This window comes from Pan paniscus, chromosome 6 (genome assembly GCF_029289425.2).
Source record: "Pan paniscus chromosome 6, NHGRI_mPanPan1-v2.0_pri, whole genome shotgun sequence".
NCBI classification, from domain to species: Eukaryota; Metazoa; Chordata; class Mammalia; order Primates; family Hominidae; genus Pan; species Pan paniscus.
This window is the reverse complement of record NC_073255.2, coordinates 42,627,228-42,649,164: the sequence shown is the minus strand read 5'-3', so window position 1 is coordinate 42,649,164 and position 21,937 is coordinate 42,627,228. Positions and strand designations below refer to the sequence as shown.

General features: G+C 37.5%; 1 protein-coding gene and 1 pseudogene across 1 annotated transcript in view; both read right to left on the bottom strand.

Moving 5' to 3' along the window:
* The window catches only part of NME8 (NME/NM23 family member 8), a 406,785-nt gene that overhangs the window by 84,166 nt on the left and 300,682 nt on the right, over positions 1-21,937 (bottom strand). The gene's annotated exons all lie outside the window — the stretch shown is intronic.
* LOC134730775 (probable G-protein coupled receptor 141) lies at positions 17,518-20,279 on the bottom strand (annotated as a pseudogene).

The following is a 21,937-nucleotide window of genomic DNA, read 5'->3' as shown; positions in this document are numbered from 1 at the left end:
CTGTTTGTTTCTTTGTGGTATCCATGTGTACTCACTATTTAGTTCCCACTTATAAGTGAGAATATGAAGTATTTGGTTTTGTGCTCCTGCATTAGTTCGCTTAGGATAATGGCCTTCAGCTCCATCCATGTTGCTACAAAGAACATGATTTTCTTCTTTTTTTATGTCTGAGTAGTATTCCATGGTGTATATGTACCGCATTTTCTTTATCCAGTCCACTCTTGATGGGCATTTATGTGATTCCATGTCTTTGTTATTGTGAATAGTGCTGTGATGAACATGTGCATGCATTTATCTTTATGGTAGAGCAATTCATATTTCTTTGGGTACAAATCCAATAAAGGTATTGCTGGGTTGAATGGTAGCTCCATTTTAAGTTATTTGAGAAATCTCCAAATTGCTTCCCACAGTGGCTGAACTAATTTGCATTCCCACCAGGAATGTATAAGTGTTCCTTTTTCTCTGCATCTTTACCAGCATCTGTTATTTTTGACATTTTAATAATAGCCATTCTGACTTGTGTACAGCATCTCATTGTGGTTTTGATTTGCATTTCTCTAATAATTAGTGATAGTGAGCATTTGTATATGCTTGTTGGCCATGTGTATGTCTTCTTTTTCAGAAGTGTCTGTTCATGTCCTTTGTCTATTTTTTAACGGGTTTGTTTGTTTTTTGCTTGTTGATTTGCTTAAGATTTATTAAGATTCTGGTATTAGTCCTCTGTTGGATGTGACTTGTAGTTTGCAATATTTTCTCCCATTCTATAGGTTGTCTATTTACTCTGTTGATAGTTTCTTTTGCTGTGCAGAAGCTCTTTAATTATGTCCCAGTGTCAGTTTTTGTTTTTGTTGCAATTGTTTTGGAGTCTATGTGATGAAATCTTTGCCAGGGCCTATGTCCATAATGGTATTTCCTAGGTTTTCTTCTAGGGTTTCTATAGTTTTAGCCTTTACATTTAAGCCTAATACATTTTGAGTTGATTTGTTGTTGTTTTTTTTTGAGACAGAGTCTTGCTCTGTTGCCCAGGCTGGAGTGCAGTGGTGCGATCTCAGCTCACTGCAAACTCCGCCTCCCAGATTCACACCATTCTCCTGCCTCAGCCTCCCGAGTAGCTGGAACTACAGGTTCCCGCCACCATGCCCAGCTAATTTTTTGTATTTTTAGTAGACATGGGGTTTCACTGTGTTAGCCAGGATGGTCTCGATCTCCTGACCTCGTGATCCACCCGCCTCAGCCTCCTAAAGCGCTGGGATTACAGGCGTGAACCACTGTGACTGGTCACATTTTGAGTTGATTTTTTTAATATGGTAAAGGGAAAAGGTCCAGTTTCAATCTTCTCCATATAGCCAGCCAATAATCCCAGTATCACTTATTGAAAAGGGAATCATTTTCACATTACTTGTTATTGTCAGCTTTGTTGTAGATCAGATAGTTGTGTGGCTTAATTTCTGGGTTCTCTAAACTCTTCTATTGGTGTATGTGACTGTGTTTGTACCAATACCATGCTGTTTCAGTTACTGTATCCTTGCAGTATAGTTCGGGGTCAGGTAATGTGATGCCTCCAGCTTTATTCTTTTTGCTTAGGATTGCTGTGCTTATTCTGGCTCTTTTTTGGTTTCAATTGAATTTTAGAATAGTACTTTTTAAATTTTGTGAAGAATGTTGATAGTTTAATAGGAATAACATTGAACCTATAAATTGCTTTGGGCATTATGGGCATTTTTACAATATTGATTATTCCTATCCATGAGCACAGAATATTCTTCCATTTGTTCATATTATCTCTGATATCTTTCAGCAGTGTTGTGTCATTTTTATTGTAGAAATCTTTGACTTCCCTAGTTAGCTGTATTCCTAGGTATGTTATTCTTTTAGTGCCTATTGTGAATGGGATTGTGTTCTTAATTTGGCTCTCAGCTTGGGACATTATTAACATATAGAAATGTGACTGATTTTTGTACATTGATTTTGTATCCTAAAATTTCGCTGAAGTTGTTTATAGAACTAGGAGCCTTTGGGCAGAGACTATGGGATTTTCTAGGTATAGAATATATCATCTGTGATGAGAGATAGTTTGACTTTCTCTCTTCCTATTTGTCTGCCTTTTATGTTTTTCTCTTGCCTGACTGCTCTGGATAGAAGTTCCAGTACTGTGTTGAATAGGAGTGGTGAGAGTGGGCATCCTTGTCTTGTTCCAGTTTTCAAGGGAAATGATTCCAGCTTTTGCCCATTCAGTATGATGTTGGCTGTGGGTTTGTCATAGATAGCTCTTACTATTTTGAGGTATGTTCCTTTGATGTCTAGTTTATTGAGGGTTTTAACATGAAAGGATGTTGAATTTTACCAAAAGCCTTTTCTGCATCTATTGAGATTATCCTGTGGTTTTTGTTTTTGGTTCTGCTTATGTGATGAATCACATTTATTGATTTGCATATGTTGAAGCATTCTTGCCTCCTAGGAATAAAGCTTACTTGATCATGGTGGATTAGCGTTTTGATATGCTGCTGGATTTGGTTTGCTAGCATTTTGTTGAGGATTTGTGTGTCTATGTTTATCAGAGATATTGCCCTGAATTTTTCTTTTTCTGTTGTGTCTCTGCCAGGTTTTGATATCAGAATGATGCTGGCCTCATAGAATGAGTAAGGGAGGAGTCCCTTCTCCTCGATTTTTTGGAATAGTTTCAGTGGGAGTGGTACCAACTCTTCCTTATATGTCTGGTAGAATTTGGCTGTGAAACTCTCTGGTCCAGGGCTTTTTCTGCTTGGTAGGCTTTTTATTACTGATTTAATTTCTGAACTCATTATTGGTCTGCTCAGAGTTTCAATTTCTTCCTGGTTCAATCTTGAGAGGTTCTTTCCAGGAATCTATCCATTTGTTCTCTGTTTTCAAGTTTGTGTGCATACAGGTATTTGTAATAGTCCCTGAGGGATTTTTGTATTTCTGTGGACTCAGTGGTTATGTCCCCTTTGTCATTTCTTGTTGTGTTTATTTGGATCTTCTCTCTTGTTTTCTTTACTAGTCTGGCTAGTGGTCTACAAGTCTTATTTACTTTTTCCAAAAAACAATTTTTGATTTTGTTGATCTTTTGTATGGTTTTCTCTTACCTCTATTTCATTCAGTTCAGCTTTGATTTTAGTTATTTCTTTTCTTCTGCTAGCTTTGGGGTTGGGTTGCTTTTATTTTTCCAGTTCCTCTGGGGGTGACATTAAGTTGTTTATTAAAGTTTTTCTAAATTTGATGTGGCCATTTAGTGCTGTAGACTTTCCTCTTAACAATGATTTTGCTGTTTCCCAGAGATTCTGGTGTGTTGTATCTTTGTTTTCATTTATTTCAAAGAATTTATTGATTTCTGCTATAATTTCATTGTTTACCCCAAAGTTACTCAAGAACCAATTGTTTAATTTCCATGTAATTGTATGGTTTTAAGAGATGTTCTTGATGTGGATTTTAGTTTTTACTGTGTCGTGTTCTTTTTTTTTTTTTTTTTTTTAAGACGGAGTCTTGCTCTGTCACCCAGGCTGGAGTGCAGTGGCGTGATCTCGGCTCACTGCAACCTCTGCCTCCTGGGTTCACGCCATTCTCCTGCCTCAGCCTCCCCAGCAGCTGGGACTATAGGCACCCGCCACCACGACTGGCTAATTTTTTTGTATTTTTAGTAGAGACGGGATTTCACCACATTAGCCAGGATGGATTGTGTTGTGTTCTGAGTGTGTGGTTGGTATGAGTTGTTTTTTAATTTGTTGATAATTGCTTTGTGGCCAAGTGTGTGATCACTTTTGGAGTATGTGCCATGTGCATAGGAGAGGAATGTATATTTTATTCTTGGGTGTAGTGTTCTATAAGAGGATTTTAGGTCCATTTAGCCAAGTGTCAAGTTTAGGTCTCAAATATCTTTTTTAATATTCTGCCTTGATTATCTGTTGAATACTGTCGTGGAGTGTTGAAGTTTCCCACTATTATTGTATGGTAATCTAAGTCTCTTTGTAAGTCCTTTAAGATCTTGTTTCATGAATCTGGGTGCCACAATGTTGGGTGCATATGTATTTTGGATAGTTAAGTCTTCTTGCTCAATGAAACCCTTTATCATTATGCAATGTCCTCCTTTGGTCTTTTTGATCATTGCTGGTTTAAAATCTGTTTTCTTGGAGATAAAAATAGGAACCCCTGCTCTTTTTTGTTTTCCATTTGTTTGATACATCTTTCTCCATCTATTTACTTTGAGCTTATTGTGTACTTGCATGCGAGATGGGTTTCTTGAAGTCAGCATATAGTTGAGTCCTGTTTCTTTTTTTTTTTTTTCCTCTCCCAGTAATTTAATTTCCATTAATGGTATATTAAACATCATATTTTCAATCATTTTCAGGTTTAGTCAGCTACTTAAAAATAGGCTTTTTTTTCACATAAATAAATTGTATACCATTTAACATGTTTTATTTCAACAGACTAATAGATCTTTTAATACTTCTTAGTCCTCAAAATAAATTATTAAAAACTTTGTATTTCATGTCATATTATATAAAGAAATAGAATTTTGAAGAATAATTCATGCTGTTTTAAATTTTTACATTGTACATTTTAATAGCTAATCAACTCTTTTTTTTAATTTTTTTTTTTTACTTTTTTTATTATTGTACTTTAAGTTTTAGGGTACATGTGCACAATGTGCAGGTTAGTTATGTATGTATACATGTGACATGCTGGTGCGCTGCACCCACTAACTCCTCATCTAGCATTAGGTATATCTCCCAATGCTATCCCTCCCCCCTCTCCCCACCCCACAACAGTCCCCAGAGTGTGATGTTCCCCTTCCTGTGTCCATGTGTTCTCATTGTTCAATTCCCACCTATGAGTGAGAATATGCGGTGTTCAGTTTTTTGTTCTTGCGATAGTTTACTGAGAATGATGATTTCCAATTTCATCCATGTCCCTACAAAGGACATGAACTCATCATTTTTTATGGCTGTGTACTATTCCATGGTGTATATGTGCCACATTTTCTTAATCCAGTCTATCATTGTTGGACATTTGGCTTCGTTCCAAGTCTTTGCTATTGTGAATAGTGCCGCAATAAACATACGTGTGCATGTGTCTTTATAGCAGCATGATTTATAGTCCTTTGGGTATATACCCAGTAATGGGATGGCTGGGTCAAATGGTATTTCTAGTTCTAGATCCCTGAGGAATCGCCACACTGACTTCCACAGTGGTTGAACTAGTTTACAGTCCCACCAACAGTGTAAAAGTGTTCCTATTTCTCCACATCCTCTCCAACACCTGTTGTTTCCTGATTTTTAATGATTGCCATTCTAACTGGTGTGAGATGATCTCTCATTGTGGTTTTGATTTGCATTTCTCTGATGGCCAGTGATGGTGAGCATTTTTTCATGTGTTTTTTGGCTGCATAAATGTCTTCTTTTGAGAAGTGTCTGTTCATGTCCTTTGCCCACTTTTTGATGGGGTTGTTTGTTTTTTTCTTGTAAATTTGAGTTCATTGTAGATTCTGGATATTAGCCCTTTGTCGGATAAGTAGGTTGCGAAAATTTTCTCCCATTTTGTAAGTTGCCTGTTCACTCTGATGGTAGTTTCTTTTGCTGTGCAGAAGCTCTTTAGTTTAATTAGATCCCATTTGTCAATTTTGGCTTTTGTTGCCATTGCTTTTGGTGTTTTAGACATGAAGTCCTTGCCCATGCCTATGTCCTGAATGGTAATGCCTAGGTTTTTTCTGGGGTTTTTATGATTTTAGGTCTTACATTTAAGTCTTTAATCTATCTTGAATTGATTTTTGTATAAGGTGTAAGGAAGGGATCCAGTTTTAGCTTTCTACATATGGCTAGCCAGTTTTCCCAGCACCATTTATTAAATAGGGAATCCTTTCCCCATTGCTTGTTTTTCTCAGGTTTGTCAAAGATCAGATAGTTGTAGATATGCGGCGTTATTTCTGAGGGCTCTGTTCTGTTCCATTGATCTATATCTCTGTTTTGGTACCAGTACCATGCTGTTTTGGTTACTGTAGCCTTGTAGTATACTTTGAAGTCAGGTAGCGTGATGCCTCCAGCTTTGTTCTTTTGGCTTAGGATTGACTTGGCAATGCATGCTCTTTTTTGGTTCCATATGAACTTTAAAGTAGTTTTTTCCAATTCTGTGAAGAAAGTCATTGGTAGTTTGATGGGGATGGCATTGAATCTATAAATTACCTTGGGCAGTATGGCCATTTTCACGATATTGATTCTTCCTACCCGTGAGCATGGAATGTTCTTCCATTTGTTTGTATCCTCTTTTATTTCCTTGAGCAGCGGTTTGTAGCTCTCCTTGAAGAGTCCTTCACGTCCCTTGTAAGGTGGATTCCTAGGTATTTTATTCTATTTGAAGCAATTGTGAATGGGAGTTCACTCATGATTTGGCTCTCTGTTTGTCTGTTATTGGTGTGTAAGAATGCTTGTGATTTTTGTACATTGATTTGTATCCTGAGACTTTGCTGAAGTTGCTTATCAGCTTAAGGAGATTTGGGGCTGAGAAAATGGGGTTTTCTAGATATACAATCATGTCATCTGCAAACAGGGACAATTTGACTTCCTCTTTTCCTAATTGAATACCCTTTATTTTCTTCTCCTGCCAAATTGCCCTGGCCAGAACTTCCAACACTATGTTGAATAGGAGTGGTGAGAGAGGGCATCCCTGTCTTGTGCCAGTTTTCAAAGGGAATGCTTCCAGTTTTTGCCCATTCAGTATGATATTGGAAAGTCAACAAGGATACCCAGGAATTGAACTCAGCTCTGCACCAAGCGGACCTAATAGACATCTACAGAACTCTCCTCCCCAAATCAACAGAATATACATTTTTTTCAGCACCACACCACACCTATTCCAAAATTGACCACACAGTTGGAAGTAAAGCTCTCCTCAGCAAATGTAAAAGAACAGAAATTATAACAAACTATCTCTCAGATCACAGTGCAATCAAACTAGAACTCAGGATTAAGAAACTCACTCAAAACCGCTCAACTACATGGAAACTGAACAACCTGCTCCGGAGTAACTACTGGGTACATAATGAAATGAAGGCAGAAATAAAGATGTTCTTTGAAACCAATCAGAACAAAGACACAACATACCAGAATCTCTGGGACACATTCAAAGCAGTGTGTAGAGGGAAATTTATAGCACTAAATGCCCACAAGAGAAAGCAGGAAAGATCCAAAATTGACATCCTAACATCACAATTAAAAGAACTAGAAAAGCAAGAGCAAACACATTCAAAAGCTAGCAGAAGGCAAGAAATAACTAAAATCAGAGCAGAACTGAAGGAAATAGACGCAAAAAACCCTTCAAAAAATTAATGAATCCAGGAGCTGGTTTTTTGAAAGGATCAACAAAATTGATAGACCGCTAGCAAGACTAATAAAGAAGAAAAGAGAGAAGAATCAAATAGACACAATAAAAAATGATAAAGGGGATATCACCACCGATCCCACAGAAATACAAACTACCATCAGAGAATACTACAAACACCTCTATGCAAATAAACTGGAAAATCTATAAGAAATGGATAAATTCCTAGACAAATACACTCTCCCAAGACTAAACCAGGAAGAAGTTGAATCTCTGAATAGACCAATAACAGGAGCTGAAATTGTGGCAATAATCAATAGCTTACCAACCAAAAAGAGTCCAGGACCAGATGGATTCACAGCCGAATTCTACCAGAGATACAAGGAGGAACTGGTACCATTCCTTCTGAAACTATTCCAATCAATAGAAAAAGAGGGAATCCTCCCTAACCCGTTTTATGAGGCCAGCATCATCCTGATACCAAAGCCGGGCAGAGACACAACCGAAAAAGAGAATTTTAAACCAATATCCTTGATGAACATTGATGCAAAAATCCTCAATAAAATACTGGCAAACCGAATCCAGCAGCACATCAAAAAGCTTATCCACCATGATCAAGTGGGCTTCATCCCTGAGATGCAAGGCTGGTTCAATATACGCAAATCAATAAATGTAATCCAGCATATAAACAGAACCAAAGACAAAAACCACGATTATCTCAATAGATGCAGAAAAGGCCTTTGACAATATTCAACAACCCCTCATGCTAAAAACTCTCAATAAATTAGGTATTGATGGGACGTATCTCAAAATAATAAGCGCTATCTATGAGTCCTGTTTCTTTATCCAACTTGCCAGTCTGCCTTTGAAGTGAGGTGTTTAGCCTGTTTACATTCAAGGTTAATATTGATGTGTGCTGATTTGATCCTGTCATCATGTTCTTGGTTGTTAGGTAGACTTGATTGTGTAGTTTCTTTACAGTGTAAATAGTCTATGTACTTAAGTATGTTTTTGTGGTGGCCATTAGTGGTCTTTCACTTCCATATTTAGCACTCCCTTAAGCAACTCTTGTAAGGCGGGTCTAGTGGTAACTAATTCCCTTAGCATTTGCTTATCTGAAAAAGATTTTATTTCTCGTTCACTTATGAAGCTTAGTTTGGCTGGATATGAAATTCTTGTTTGGCATTTCTTTACTTTAAGAATGCTGAATATAGGCCCCCAATCTCTTCTGACTTGTAGGGTTTCTGCTGAAAGGTCTATTGTTAATGTTGTGGGGTTCCCTTTATAGTTAACCTGCTCCTTCTTTCTAGCTGCCTTAACATTATTTCTTTTGCATTGACCTTGAAGAATCTGATGACTATGTGTCTTGGGAATGTTGGTCTTGTAAAGTAGCTCACAGAGGTTCTCTGAATTTCCTGAATTTGAATGTTGACTTATCTAGTGAGGTTGGAGACATTTTTATGGATAATATCCTCAAATTTGTTTTCTGTGTTGCTTGGTCTCTCTCTCTCTCTCTTTCAGGGGTGCCAATGTGTTGTAGGTTTGGTATCTATACACAGTCCCACATTCCTCAAAGGTTTTGTTCATTTAAAAAATTCTTTGTTGTTTTATTTTTGTCTGACTAAAATAGTTTGAAATTAAAATAATTTGAAGAACTGTTCTTTGAGCTCTGAGATTCATTTCTCAGCTTGGTCTATTCCACTGTTAATACTTCTGATTGTGTCATGAAATTCTTTTAGTGAGTTTCTCAGCCCTATCAGATCAGTTTTGTTCTTTCTTAAAATACCGATTTTGCCTTTCACCTCTTGAATCACTTTACTGGATTTCTTAGATTCCTTGGATTGAGTTTCAATTTTCTCCTGAATCTCAATGATCTTCAATGCTATCCAGATTCTTAATTCTATGTCTGTCATTTTAGCCATTTCATTCTGGTTGAGAACCATCATTGGTGAAGCGGCATCATTGTCTGGGGTAAATAACCAAGGTTCATCATCCCATGCCAAGGAAATCAAGTATGCATATGCAAGAGGTAGGTTTAGGGGCGGAGGTTTAACAGGCAAAAGAAAGAAAAAGGAGAACACTTCTCTCTCCTGCTTTAGAGAGGGGTGCCCAAATGGGACTTCTGGCCCACAGTGGAGTGCTCAGGATTTTATAAAAAAGCTTGAGGAGGCGGTGTCTGATTTACATAGGACCCAAAGATTGATTAGACTAGGGTGACATTTACATAGCATGTGAGGAAGCTGGCTGCCCCACCCTAATCTTATTATGCAAATGGGATATTTGCCCTATCAGCGCCATGTTGTCTTCGCCTTACTGTACATATGGTTTGGCAAAGAAAAGGAAAGAAGGAGCTGACATTTTGAACATGCCTGTCCCCAGGTAGCTCCTTTCCTACTGGCATAGCTGCCATCACTTCCCTGTGCAAACTTCTAGCTTGCCTTTCTATGTCTGCAGCTCGATTTTACAGGTTGCTCTTTGTTAGAAAAGAAAATGATTTGGGGGCTGCTTTTCATTAAAAGGAAAACCTTATTAAAGACTTTCTTACCTCACTGTCTGCCTAAGTAATTTCTTTTTAACTCCTACATCATTGAGGAGCTAGTGTGGTCATTTGGGAATAAGAAAACACTCTGGCTTTTAGAGTTCCCTGAGTTTTTGCTCATCTGTGTGGACTGATGTGCCTTTAACTGTGGTGTAATTTGAGTACAGTCAGTTGAATTTGTTTCTGGATGTTTTCAGAGGGCTGATGCTTTGTGCAGGGTCTTTATTTGTGGCTGAATTCTTGTCCTTGATTTTATGGGGAGGTATGTTAGCAATGTATTTTTGGTGTTAAAGTTTGGGCTTCCATCCAGTAGATGGCACTTAACCATAATGGCTGGTAGACAGGCTCTTACCCAGCCACATGGTTCCTCTGTATTTCCTCAATTGCAGCTATGCTCTCTCTCAAGTGCTCTGAGAGTGTGGGCCCCTCTCCCACTCAAGTGCTGGCCATATATCTCAGCTTGGCACTCCCAGGCTGTGCACTGTAGCCCCTCTGTGAACTCAAGCTTTTTGTTCTCTCCCTAGCTTGGGGGTGTCAGGGGTGGGGACCTTGACAGTGGCAATGGCAGAGGGCCTTTCACTTGTCTTTGAGGGATTCACCCCAGAGAAGCACAGAGCTGCTACCAATCAAAATGATCAGCTGGGGGTGGGGCAGCTGCATTGTGGGCCTCAAGCCAGGCGGCCCTTCCTGGTGAAGAGCTGGAGGATTGGAGGCTTGCTGTAAAATCAGTCTGGCCTCTTCTCCATAGAGCAGCTGTGGCATGGAGGTGTGAATAAAGCACTCGGGCTCTTTGTTCCTTGCCCAGTCTGGTGGCAGCAAGGGTGGGCATCCACTGCAGTGGCAATTATAGGGGGCTGTCAGTTGCCTCGGGAAACTCCACCCCAGAAAGACATGGAGCTGCTGCCAATGAGAACATTCAGGTGGAAGTAGGATGGCTGTGCTGCAGATCTAAGCCAGGGAATGAAGAGCAGAGAGGTCAGGGGCTCACCAGGAAGACAGACTGGACTCCTTTGAATATGGTGGCTTCAGTGTGCTGGAGGTACAAGCAAAACAATCAGTGTCTTCATTCACTCCACAGCACAGTTTGTTTAAAATAATAATAGCAACTATGCATTCAATTATGTATACTTATGTGTATATCTTATGCATATATGTCTATCTGTGCTTATATATGCTTACATATAAGTAAAATGAATGACAGCAGTGATACAAGGGATAGAAGGGAGGAGTTTGAATTATTTTGTTATTATAAGGTACCTGCACTAGCTGTGAAATAGTACAGTGTTTTTGGAAGTTGCCTTGAAATAGTTATACATGTATATTGCAAACTCTAAGGCAACCACTAAAATAAGTGAAAAAAGGCATAACTGATATGCTAAGAGAGGAGAGAATATGGAAACATATAAAGTGTTCAATTAAAACCACAAAAGGCAGAGAAAGAGTGAAAGAAAAAATAAGAACAAAGAACCAAAAACAACAAATAGAAAACACTAACAAATATGGTAAATATTAATTCAACTATATCAATAATCACTTTCAGTGTCAATGGTATAAAATAACCAGTTGAAAGACAGAGATTGGCAGTGGATGAAAAAAAATGACACAACTACATGTTGTCTACAAGAAACCCACTTTAAATATAATGACACATAGATTAAAAGTAAATGGATGGGCCAGGTGTGGTGGCTCACACCAGTAATCCCAGCACTTTTGGAGGCCAAGACAGGGGGACTGCTTGAGTTCAGGAGTTCGAGACCAGCCTGGGCAACATAGTGAGACCTTGTCTCCATTAAAAAAAAAAACAAAAACCTGCATGTGGTGGGATGTGCCTGTAGTCCCAGCTACTTAAGAGGCTGAGGCAGGAGAATCACTTGAGCCCAGGAGGTTGAGGCTGCAGTGAGCCATGATCACTCCAGCTTGGGTGACAGAGCAAAAACTTGCCAAAAAAAAAAAAGAGAGAGAGAAAGAAAGGGAAGGGACGGAAAGGAAAGGGAAGCGAAGGGAAGGGAAGGGAAGGGAAAAGGAGAAATATGCCATACTAACACGAATGAAAACAAAGCAGGAATCACTGTATTAATTTCAGGCACAATGGACTTCAAAACAAGGAAAGTTAGCAAGGGTAAAGAGGGACATTACTTAATAATAAAGAAATCAATTACCCAAAAAGGCAGAACAATCCTTAACATGTATGTGCCTAACAGAGTAAAAATACATGAGGCAAAAACTAATTATGCTGGAAGGAGAAATAGGTTAATCTACCATTATGGAGGAAGATTTCAGTACCTCCTATCAGAAATGAACAGATCCAGCAGGCAGAAAATCAGCAAGGACATAGTTTTACTCAACAGCGACATCAATCATCTGGACATCTGTAACTCTCTACAACAACAGCCGAATATACTTTCTTCTCAAGCTCATATGAAATAGTAACCAAAATAGACCACATTCTTGGCCATAAAGCACATTTTAAGAGATCTAAGATAATAGAAATGTCATGTAATATCTGGTGTATATCACAATGAAATTAAACTAGAAATCAATAACAGAAAGATAATTGGAAAATCCTAAACTACATGGAAATCAAACAAAATTAAATAACACATGAGTCAAAAGAGAAATTTCAAAAGAAATTTAAAAATTTTTGAACTAAATTGAAATGAAAACACAACTTATAAATGTTTGAGTGGTGCAGGAGAAGCAGTTCTTAAAGGGAAATTTATAGCATTGAATGCATATATTAGAAAAGAAGGGAGATCTAATATCAATCATCTGAGCTTCTATCTTAGGAAACTAGAAAAGGAAGAGCAAATTAAATTCAAGGTAATCAGAAAAAAAGAAATAATGAAAATTACAACATAAATCAACACAGTTGAAGATAGGAAATCAACAGGAAAAAATCAATGAAACCCAATGCTCGTTCTCTGAAAAGACCTAGAAAATAGGTAAGATTCTAGCTAGGTCAATCAAAAAAAAAAATTCTTCATATCAGAAGTGAAAGAGGAGACATCACTGGAGATCCCATAGACAATAAAAGGATAATCAAGAAATATTATAATCAACTGCATGAACACAAATTTGATAAGGTAGACGAAAGGGACCAAGTCCTTGAAAGACACAATCTGACAAAGCAAGAAGAAAGAGGCAATCTAAATAGGACTATATCTATTAAAGAAATTGAATCAATAATTAATAATATTTCAAAACAGAGAGCACCAGGCCCAGATGGGTTCACTGTTAAATTTTACCATACATTTAAGGAAGAAATTATATCAATCCTCTACAATCTCTTCCAGAATATAGAAACAGAGGGAATACTTCCTAACTCATTGTATGAGGTCAACATCACCATAATATTCAAACCAGACAAAGGCACTGCAAGAAAACAGAACTACAAACCAATATCTCTTATGATCATAGACGCAAAAGTCCTCAGCAGAATATTAACAAATCAAATCCAGCAATGAATAACAAGAATTATATATCACACCCATAGTGAGATTTATCCCTGGTGGGCAACTGGTTCGACATTCAAAAATTAATTAATGTAATTCATCACATCAACAATCTAAAGAAAAAAAATCACATGATCATATCAATGGATACATAAAAATCATTATAAATTTCAAGATGCTTTCACAATAAAGCTGTCAGTAAACTAGGAATAGAGGACACTAGATAAGGAATATTGAAGGGTGACGTAACACGCCACCTCAAAATATGCCACTTTGACATAGTATTACTTCAGACTAAAGGCACTTAAAAAACATCAGTTGCAAGAAGGCATTCTAATCTTCCCCTTTTCTTCCTGAAAACAGAAGAGAAAAACTCATAGGGAAGATGCCCCCTCTATAGCAGGAGAAAAGAAACATTCTTCAATAGAGAATCATATCCAGAGAATTCTGGGCAAACAGATCCTGTTAAAATAATTCTACCTTGTCTACCTTCCATTAGCCTCCCCATATAATTTAGTTACTTTTCCATCACTACCTCTCTTTGTTCAACCTAATATAAAAGCATACAAACTCGCCACTTCTTTGGATCATCATTTCCTTATGAGGACTCCATATCATGTAAAATTTAAATTCAATTTGTATGCTTCTCTCCCATTACTCTCTTAAGTCAATTTAATTCTCAGGCTTAACTGGGACTTTACAAGGGTAGAGGTAAAATTTTGCCTCCCCTACAATATTTATCAAAAAACTGACAGCTAACATTACACGTAACGATAAGAAATGAGAAACTTTCCCACTAAGATTGTGAACATGGCAAGGATGGTCTTCTTACCACGTCTTTTCAGTATCATACTGGAAGTCCTAGCTAACCAAATAAACGAAGTTTTTTTTTTCAAAGCATACTGACGGGCAAGGAGAAATAAAAACCATCTTTGTTCACAAATGACAGTCATCTATGTAGAAAGTCAGAAAGAATAAACCAGATAATAAAACATCCTAAAACTAATAAGCACAGCAAGGCTGCAGGATGCATGGGTATTATACAAAAGTCAATCTGTTTTCTATATACCAGTAATGAAAGGTGGAATTTTAAATTAAAAACGCAATAACATTTACATTTGTGCCCCCCAAAATGATACACTTTTGTGTAAATCTAACAAAATATGTGCAAGATCTACATGAGGAAAGCTGATGAAAGAAATCAAAGAGGAGCCCAGTAAATGAAGAGATATTCTGTGTTTACGGAGAGGCAGACTCAATATTGTCAGGACATCAGTTCTTCCTAACTTGATTTATAGGATCAACACAATCCCAATTAAAATTCCAGCAAGTTATTTTGTGGATATCAACAAAGTGATTCTAAGATTTATGTGGAAAGGCAAAAGACCCAGAATAGCCAGCACAATGAAGGAGAAGCACAAAATTGGAGGATGAAGAGTGCCTGACTTTAAGACATATTACAAAGCTATAGTAATTAAGTTGGTGTGGTACTGGCAAAAGTATAGGCAAACAGATCAATGAAAAAGAGAGGCCAGAAATAGACCCACATAAATAGAGTCAATTGATCTTTGACAAAGAAGAAAATGCAATGCAATGAAGAAATGCTAGCCTTTTCAACAAATGTTGCTGGAACAATTGGACATCCACATGCAAAAAATATGAATCTAGATTCAGATTTTACAACCTTCGCAAAAGCTAATTCAAAATGGATCACATATGTAAATGTAAAACACAAAAGTTTAAAACTACCAGAAGATAACATAGGAAAAGATCTACATGACCCTGGGTTTGGTGACTACTTTTTAAAGACAGCACCAAAATCAGAATCCATAAAAGAAAGAAAGCTAGAATAGATAAATAGAAAGAAAAGTAGATGATTGATAGCTAGCTAGATATAATGGGTTAAACAAATTATATTATTATTATTATGGATTTTGCCTCTTCCTTTTAAAATTTTTAATATGGTAAGTAGAAAATTTTAAATAATACATGTGGCAATTATCTATTTTTATGTAACAAATAATCCTAGAATCTAGTGGTTTAAAGCAACGATTTCTCTCATAATTGTGTGGATCAGGAATTTAGGCAGTATTGAGTGGGCAATTCTTCTGCGCCATGTTGTGTGGGCTGAGGTCAGTTAGTGGTATTCCAATGGCAGATAGGTTGTTCTGGAGGGCCCAAGACAGCTTCTTCGTTTACGTGCCTGGTGCCTTCACTGGAAGTCTGGCTATATCTGGGCACATCTCCATGTATCTCCATGTAATCTCAGGCATCTCTAGATGTTCTCCAGCATGCAAGTCAGACTTCTTTCATGGAGTTCAGGCTCCAAGAACCCATGCTTCAAGAGACAGGAAGCGGAGGTTGCTAGTTTCTTAAAACCTGCAGCTGAGAATTGGCACAGCACCACTTTCCTTGTGTTCTATTGGTTGAAGCAATAACAAATTCCACCCATAGTAAATTATAGGAGATATAAATTCCACCTCTCAATTGGAGCAGTTTCAAAGAATTTGTGCCCATTTTCAATTTATCAACTTAATCCAGTGCAGTGGTTCTCAGATTTTAGCCTGCATCAAAATCACCTGGAGGGCTTGTTGAACCTCTAACCCACACCCAGAATTTCTGAATCAGCGGGTCTCAGGTGGAGCTCCACTGATTTTTCCTTCTTAGAATTTTCACTTCTAACAAGGTCATAGGTGCTACTGCTGCTGGTAGTGATGGTCCAGGGCCACATATGGAGAACCAATGGTCCAGATTTCAACATGACTAACAGAGCAATTCTTACCCACTCTTCAACTGACCCCCTTGCAGTCTTTACTCTAAATGAGCCCATTGTATCTCCATGTACATTATATGCTCATACCCCTACTTTTCAGGCATAGAAGTAAAGCTTCTAATACAGTACCAGGCACAGTTCTTATTGACTCAAACAACAGGCAAGGATATATTTTTATCATCAGCAACTGTAATAAGCAGAGACTAAGAAGCAGGTTGTAAATGTCAGACACTAGTGTCTTATGTGGCAGCATTCTATAGGTGTAAATAACTTACTATATTCATTATCTATTGCTGCATAATACATTACCCCAAGACATGAGGACTTAAAACAACAAGTTTCAAGTCAGGAATCTAGCAGCAGCTTAGCGGAGTGGTTCTGGCTTAGGGTCTATCATGAAGCAGCAATCAATTCCCAGCCAGGCTGCCAACATCTCAAGGTTCAAATGGGAGAGGTGGGAGAGGATCTGCTTCTGAGCTTGCTCCACAGCTATTGGTAGGTCTCAGAAGATCCACTTCTAAGCTCACTCGCATGGCTAGTAGAAGGCCTCAATTATTTGCCACATGGGCTTCTCCATAGGGCTGCCTTATGACCTGGTTTCCTCCAGAGTGAAGCAATCCAAGAAAGAGAGAAAGAGTGCTCGAGATGGAAGCCACAGCTTTTTTGTAACCTAACCTTGGAAATGACATTCCATCACTCTGCCTTGTTCTATTAATAAGAAGTCAGTAAAAGGGGAGGAGATTCCACATGGTCATTATACAGGAAATATTAGGAGGCAGGAATCGTTGGAGCTCCTCTTAGAGGCTACCTACCATATTAAAAACTTGTGAACTTGTGAAACCTAATGAATTAGTAAGTTGAGTACTGACAATAATGACTACTGTCTATCTTGAGAAGACTGACTTAAAACACACCATGTGCCCTAAGAAAATTGATTAAATATAATTTGAGTGCACTGCCATTTATCCTGTTATGTGGTAGCAAAATTATAAAGTGGGTCTACTATAGCATTTTCAAATATAATTAATAATTATAGTAACAATAATAATGGCAAGTTATTATGCCTAGTCATTCCTGAAAGAGTTTTCTCTCTGTTGACTTCCTATCTGAGCTAATGTTTTCCTCCAAATACCAAAGACAGTAACTGAAGGTTTACTGACAATCAGTAGTTTTCAAGAAGCAGCTATGTCAACTTAAGTATTCTCTAGAGCCCAGTTTATACTGTTCCTATTTCCAGGTTCTCTGGATCTTAAAAAATTGATAGGTGGAGATGGAGGGAAAGAATGTTCTAGGGTCAGAACTCAAAGAGAGAGCAAATGTCACAACTTTTGCTCACAATGTAATTTGAGTACACTGCCATTTATCTTGTTCTGTGAAATCTGTGAGCAAATTTCCCTGGAGAGTACAGGGAAACCAATTGTGCTTAGCTCAAGTTAAGTACTGCATGAAGGTAGTTAAGTCTGGAAAAAATGATGCAGTCAGCTTATATAGAGCTAAGAGATTGAACATATTGTATGGTAAATATAGAACTGGTAATGGTTCTCTAAAGAGAGGGGAGCAATCAATCCTCATTACCTTTTTGGGAAAAAAAACAATTCTGATGATGATTAAGATGAAAAATTTTGAAACCACAGTAACACTCATTCAATTAAAGCATTTTATCACAATGGTGGGAAAATACTGTGAAGGAAGAGACATAGGAATGCTTAATGTATAACCCCACTTAAGAAACACAGCATATCCAGGCAACAGACAGTCGTTAAAGCAACATAAATTTCATTATAAAGAACTAAGTTAGAAGCTTTTCTCTCTGAATTATTTTGAATAAAGTGTACCCAGAATGCATGGTGGGGTACAAAACAGACAACTATTACTAGAAGGAAGAAGAAACTCTTGATTTGGGGTCTATACTCTTGATGGGTCCACATGTCAGGTCAAAGAGCTTTTATCGGTTGAATGATGACAGCTGTCTGTATCAGGAAGAGGATCACAACCATTGTCATCCATAGTGACAATCACAGAGTAGTTCATGATAATGAATTCTCTGTGGTTAAGATCTTTGCAGAATTCAAAGCATCGTTGTTCTGAGTAACTTGGATCTATGCCATACTGTAAAAAAAAAAAAAAAAATTGACAAAAATGAGGCAACCCACCATCCAAATAATAATGCTTAAAACTACTACATGGTAGTTTTGTAACTGTTGCATTTGGAGTTTCTTAACATAAATGAGTAATCAGAGTATGACAATGGCCACACAGAAAACAAAAGTAAAGTACATATGCCCATATATGATGCTAACCACTCGGCAGGTGAAGAAATCCAAGCTCCCAGATGACTAAGACATAATAGCTGAGGTGGAATGGAAGGCTGACCAGGAGGATGGAGTGCAGCACTATGATATTGAAGATGATTGTACCAATCATTGATTGGCTATTTGTTTTGAAGATCATACGTAACATCATAACCATTCCTGCAGTGCCACTAAGTACAACCACACTCTAGAGTGTCATGAGGATTATCCTACAATGCATGTCACAGTGATCTAAGTCTATGTTTGAGGAGTCTGACAGGGTGGATGTATTGATCATCTACATGTTTTGCCATGCGGAGCTTGGACAAACCCCTAAGTGAAAAGTTTTACAAAATTATGATAAACATATTGAAGCTAAACAACTGTGTATTAATATTATTGAATTTGGCAACCCCAGATAATTATTCAAAAACCAAACCTATATACCAAAAAAAAATTGTCAGAGATTCCACCCAATTACCAAACATATTTAAGAGACAGAAGTTGGTGAAATAAATTAACAACAAAAGTTTGTTTGAATATAAAATTCAGAGCTGTGCACCTAGGTATTCTACAGACAAGTTTAAGCACACATATCAGGGTCAGGGCTAGTATGAGACATATTAGCTTCAGGGGTAAAATTTAGGGAAGGGCCAAAAAACACAGGAAACAAAATAAATAATATTTTGAAGCAACATTTTTAAAATAAAAATTAATGCAAAATATCATTAAAAAAAAACAAAATTTTAAGTAAATGCAGGATCAGTATACATCCAGTCCACACTTAGGTCAGATATATAAAGGTCGTTCTCCTATTGTCATGCGATCCAACTGGGGAAAACGTAGAGAAAAAGACACTAATCATGTGTAGTTATTGTAAGACAGTATGTCAGACAACATTTTAGAATATTTTCTGTGGGATCTATTGAGCAGAAAGTAGCATATAATATATATATTTCCTACAGTCCTTTCTTTTTAGACCTGAATGTCTTCTTGCACTGATGTGTTACATTTTGGTGAAATGTTGGGAATTGAAGATGGTTCTTTTTAGTTTTTATTTAAGTGAGAGTTTAAGGGGCAGTGATCATGCAGCAGAAGGACAGAGCATTGTCGATCTGCCACCCTGCAAATAAGTGCCAACTCTGTCATTTAGTTACTATGGGCCTGCCGTGAGTTACTTGGCTTCTCAGAGCTTCAGCTGTGAAGCGAGAAAGGTTGTACTGCCTGACTTAAAGGGCTATTCAAAAATTAAGTAAATTGGCAGGGTGTGGTGGCTCACACCTGTAATCCCAGCACTTTGGGAGGCCGAGGCGGGTGGATCATGAGGTCAGGAGTTCGAGACCAGCCTTGCCAATATGGTGAAACCCTGTCTCTACTAAAAAAAAAAAAAAAAAAAAAAATTAGCTGGGTGTGGTGGCACGCTCTTGTAACCCCAGCTACTCGGGAGGCTGAGGCAGAAGGATTGCTCGAACCCCGGAGGCGGAGGTTACAGTGAGCCGAGATCACGCCACTGCACTCCAGCTTGGGTGTCAGAGTGAGACTCCATCTCAAAAAAAAAAAAAAAGCCATATAAATGTTATGGTTCTTACGGCAAAACAACAACCACAAGATGACATTATTTGCCTCTTCCTCTCTACTGTAAGTAGGGGCAGAAACATAGTTACGATCCATAAAATTATGGTTGCATCAATAGCTATTTAGTAAATATCTAACTATTTAAAAACAAACAATAACTTTTCCAGACTTTTTTCTGACAGTATGAGAAACCCAGGCACCAACAGCTCAAAATATTCTCTCTGGGAAGACCTGTGTCATTTTCTTCATGTATCTCCTGCCTACCTGTCCAGATTGGAGTTTGATTCTATCAGAGTGAAAAGTTATTCCACAGTGAAAGTCTAAATATCTTAGAGCTTTTCCTCTGCTACTACAGAATCTTCTTAGAATAAGTAAGCTTTTTGTTTGTGATAGATTATATTGGACTTGGCATATTTACTACCCTCAATAAGATTTTATGGCAACTTAAAAACATAATTACAACTGACATAGTGATCTAAGTTTTATGTGTTAAAATATGCATTTTTAGAAGTATATATATATATAATGTAATGCTTATAAGCTTTTGGGTAAAATAGACTAGGTTTATATGACTTAATAAGCAATAAATATGATACTGATTTAGTTTTAAAATATTGGTCATCCTTAAGTCTAAGCATACAGGATCTTTTAAAATAATTTCAAGAAAATGAAAAACCTAAATTATTTATCAGTTCCATGGTTTATATGAACATATCTCCTAAGGCAGTGTGATGTTTGGAAACAGACAGGTAGTGCCACACCTTACTACCTGGTGAATCATGAGACAGATATTTAACTCTGTAGCTGTTTCTTCAGCTATAAAAATGAGAATGATAATGCCTATTTTGTAAGATTTTTGTAGGTAGGAAGTTAGATCACATCTGCAAAGAACCTAACAGACTCTCTGACATATTATAGGTTATTGAAGTGTCAACGTCATGTGTCCTTCTATAATGGACATAAAGATATTTCACAAACACAACGTGCAAAAGCCCATTCTGCTTAAATTGCCTCTCAGAAACCTACAACTATTTAAATTCATAAGGACAAATTCAGAAGGAGGGGATAAGTTACACAATCACTTTTCATATCCCTCAAGACCCTATCCTATGACTGCACAACCACTCGTAACATTATCTTTCAAAAACCCTTAATTTCTGGGATGGTACTTGCTTATTAAAACCAAGTAAAGACATTTTTGGATCTGTATTGTACTCAGAAACAAATGGCTACACAAACTATTTACTTGTTCTTTTCCTGTTACAATTTGCTTAATAGTACAGTGGGTATATAACCTGTAATATTATTTGCAATATCATCGTAGGGGAATATTACCCCTAATATCATAGTGGGTGTACACCTGCTGTGTACACACTGTGATATTATTCATAATAACTTGGGGGATATTACTTCTAATATCACTCTGGGTGTACACCCTGTGATATTATTCATAATATCTTCGGGGGATATTACTCCTAATATCACAGTGGGTATACATCCTGTCATATTATTTGTAATACCTTAGGGGGATATTACTGCTAATATCATAGTGAATGTACACACTATGATATTATTCATAATATGTTAGGGGGGGTTGACTCCTAATATCACAGTGGGTGTACACCCTGTGATATTATTTGCAATATCTCAGGGAAATATTACTGGAAATATCACAGTGAGAGTAGACCCTGTGATATTATTCGTAATCTCTTAGGGGGATATTACTCCTAATACCACAGTATGTGGACACCCTGTGATGTTATTCATAATATCTTAGGGGGATATTCCACCTAATATAATAGTGGGTGTACACCAGGTGTGTACACTTAGTGATATTATTCGTAATATCTTAGGGGGGTAGTCATCCTAGTATCACAGTGGGTGTACATACGCTGTGTACACCCTGTGATATTATTTATAGTATCTTAGAAGGATATTCATCCTAACATCACAGTGCATGTACACCCGGGGTGTAGAC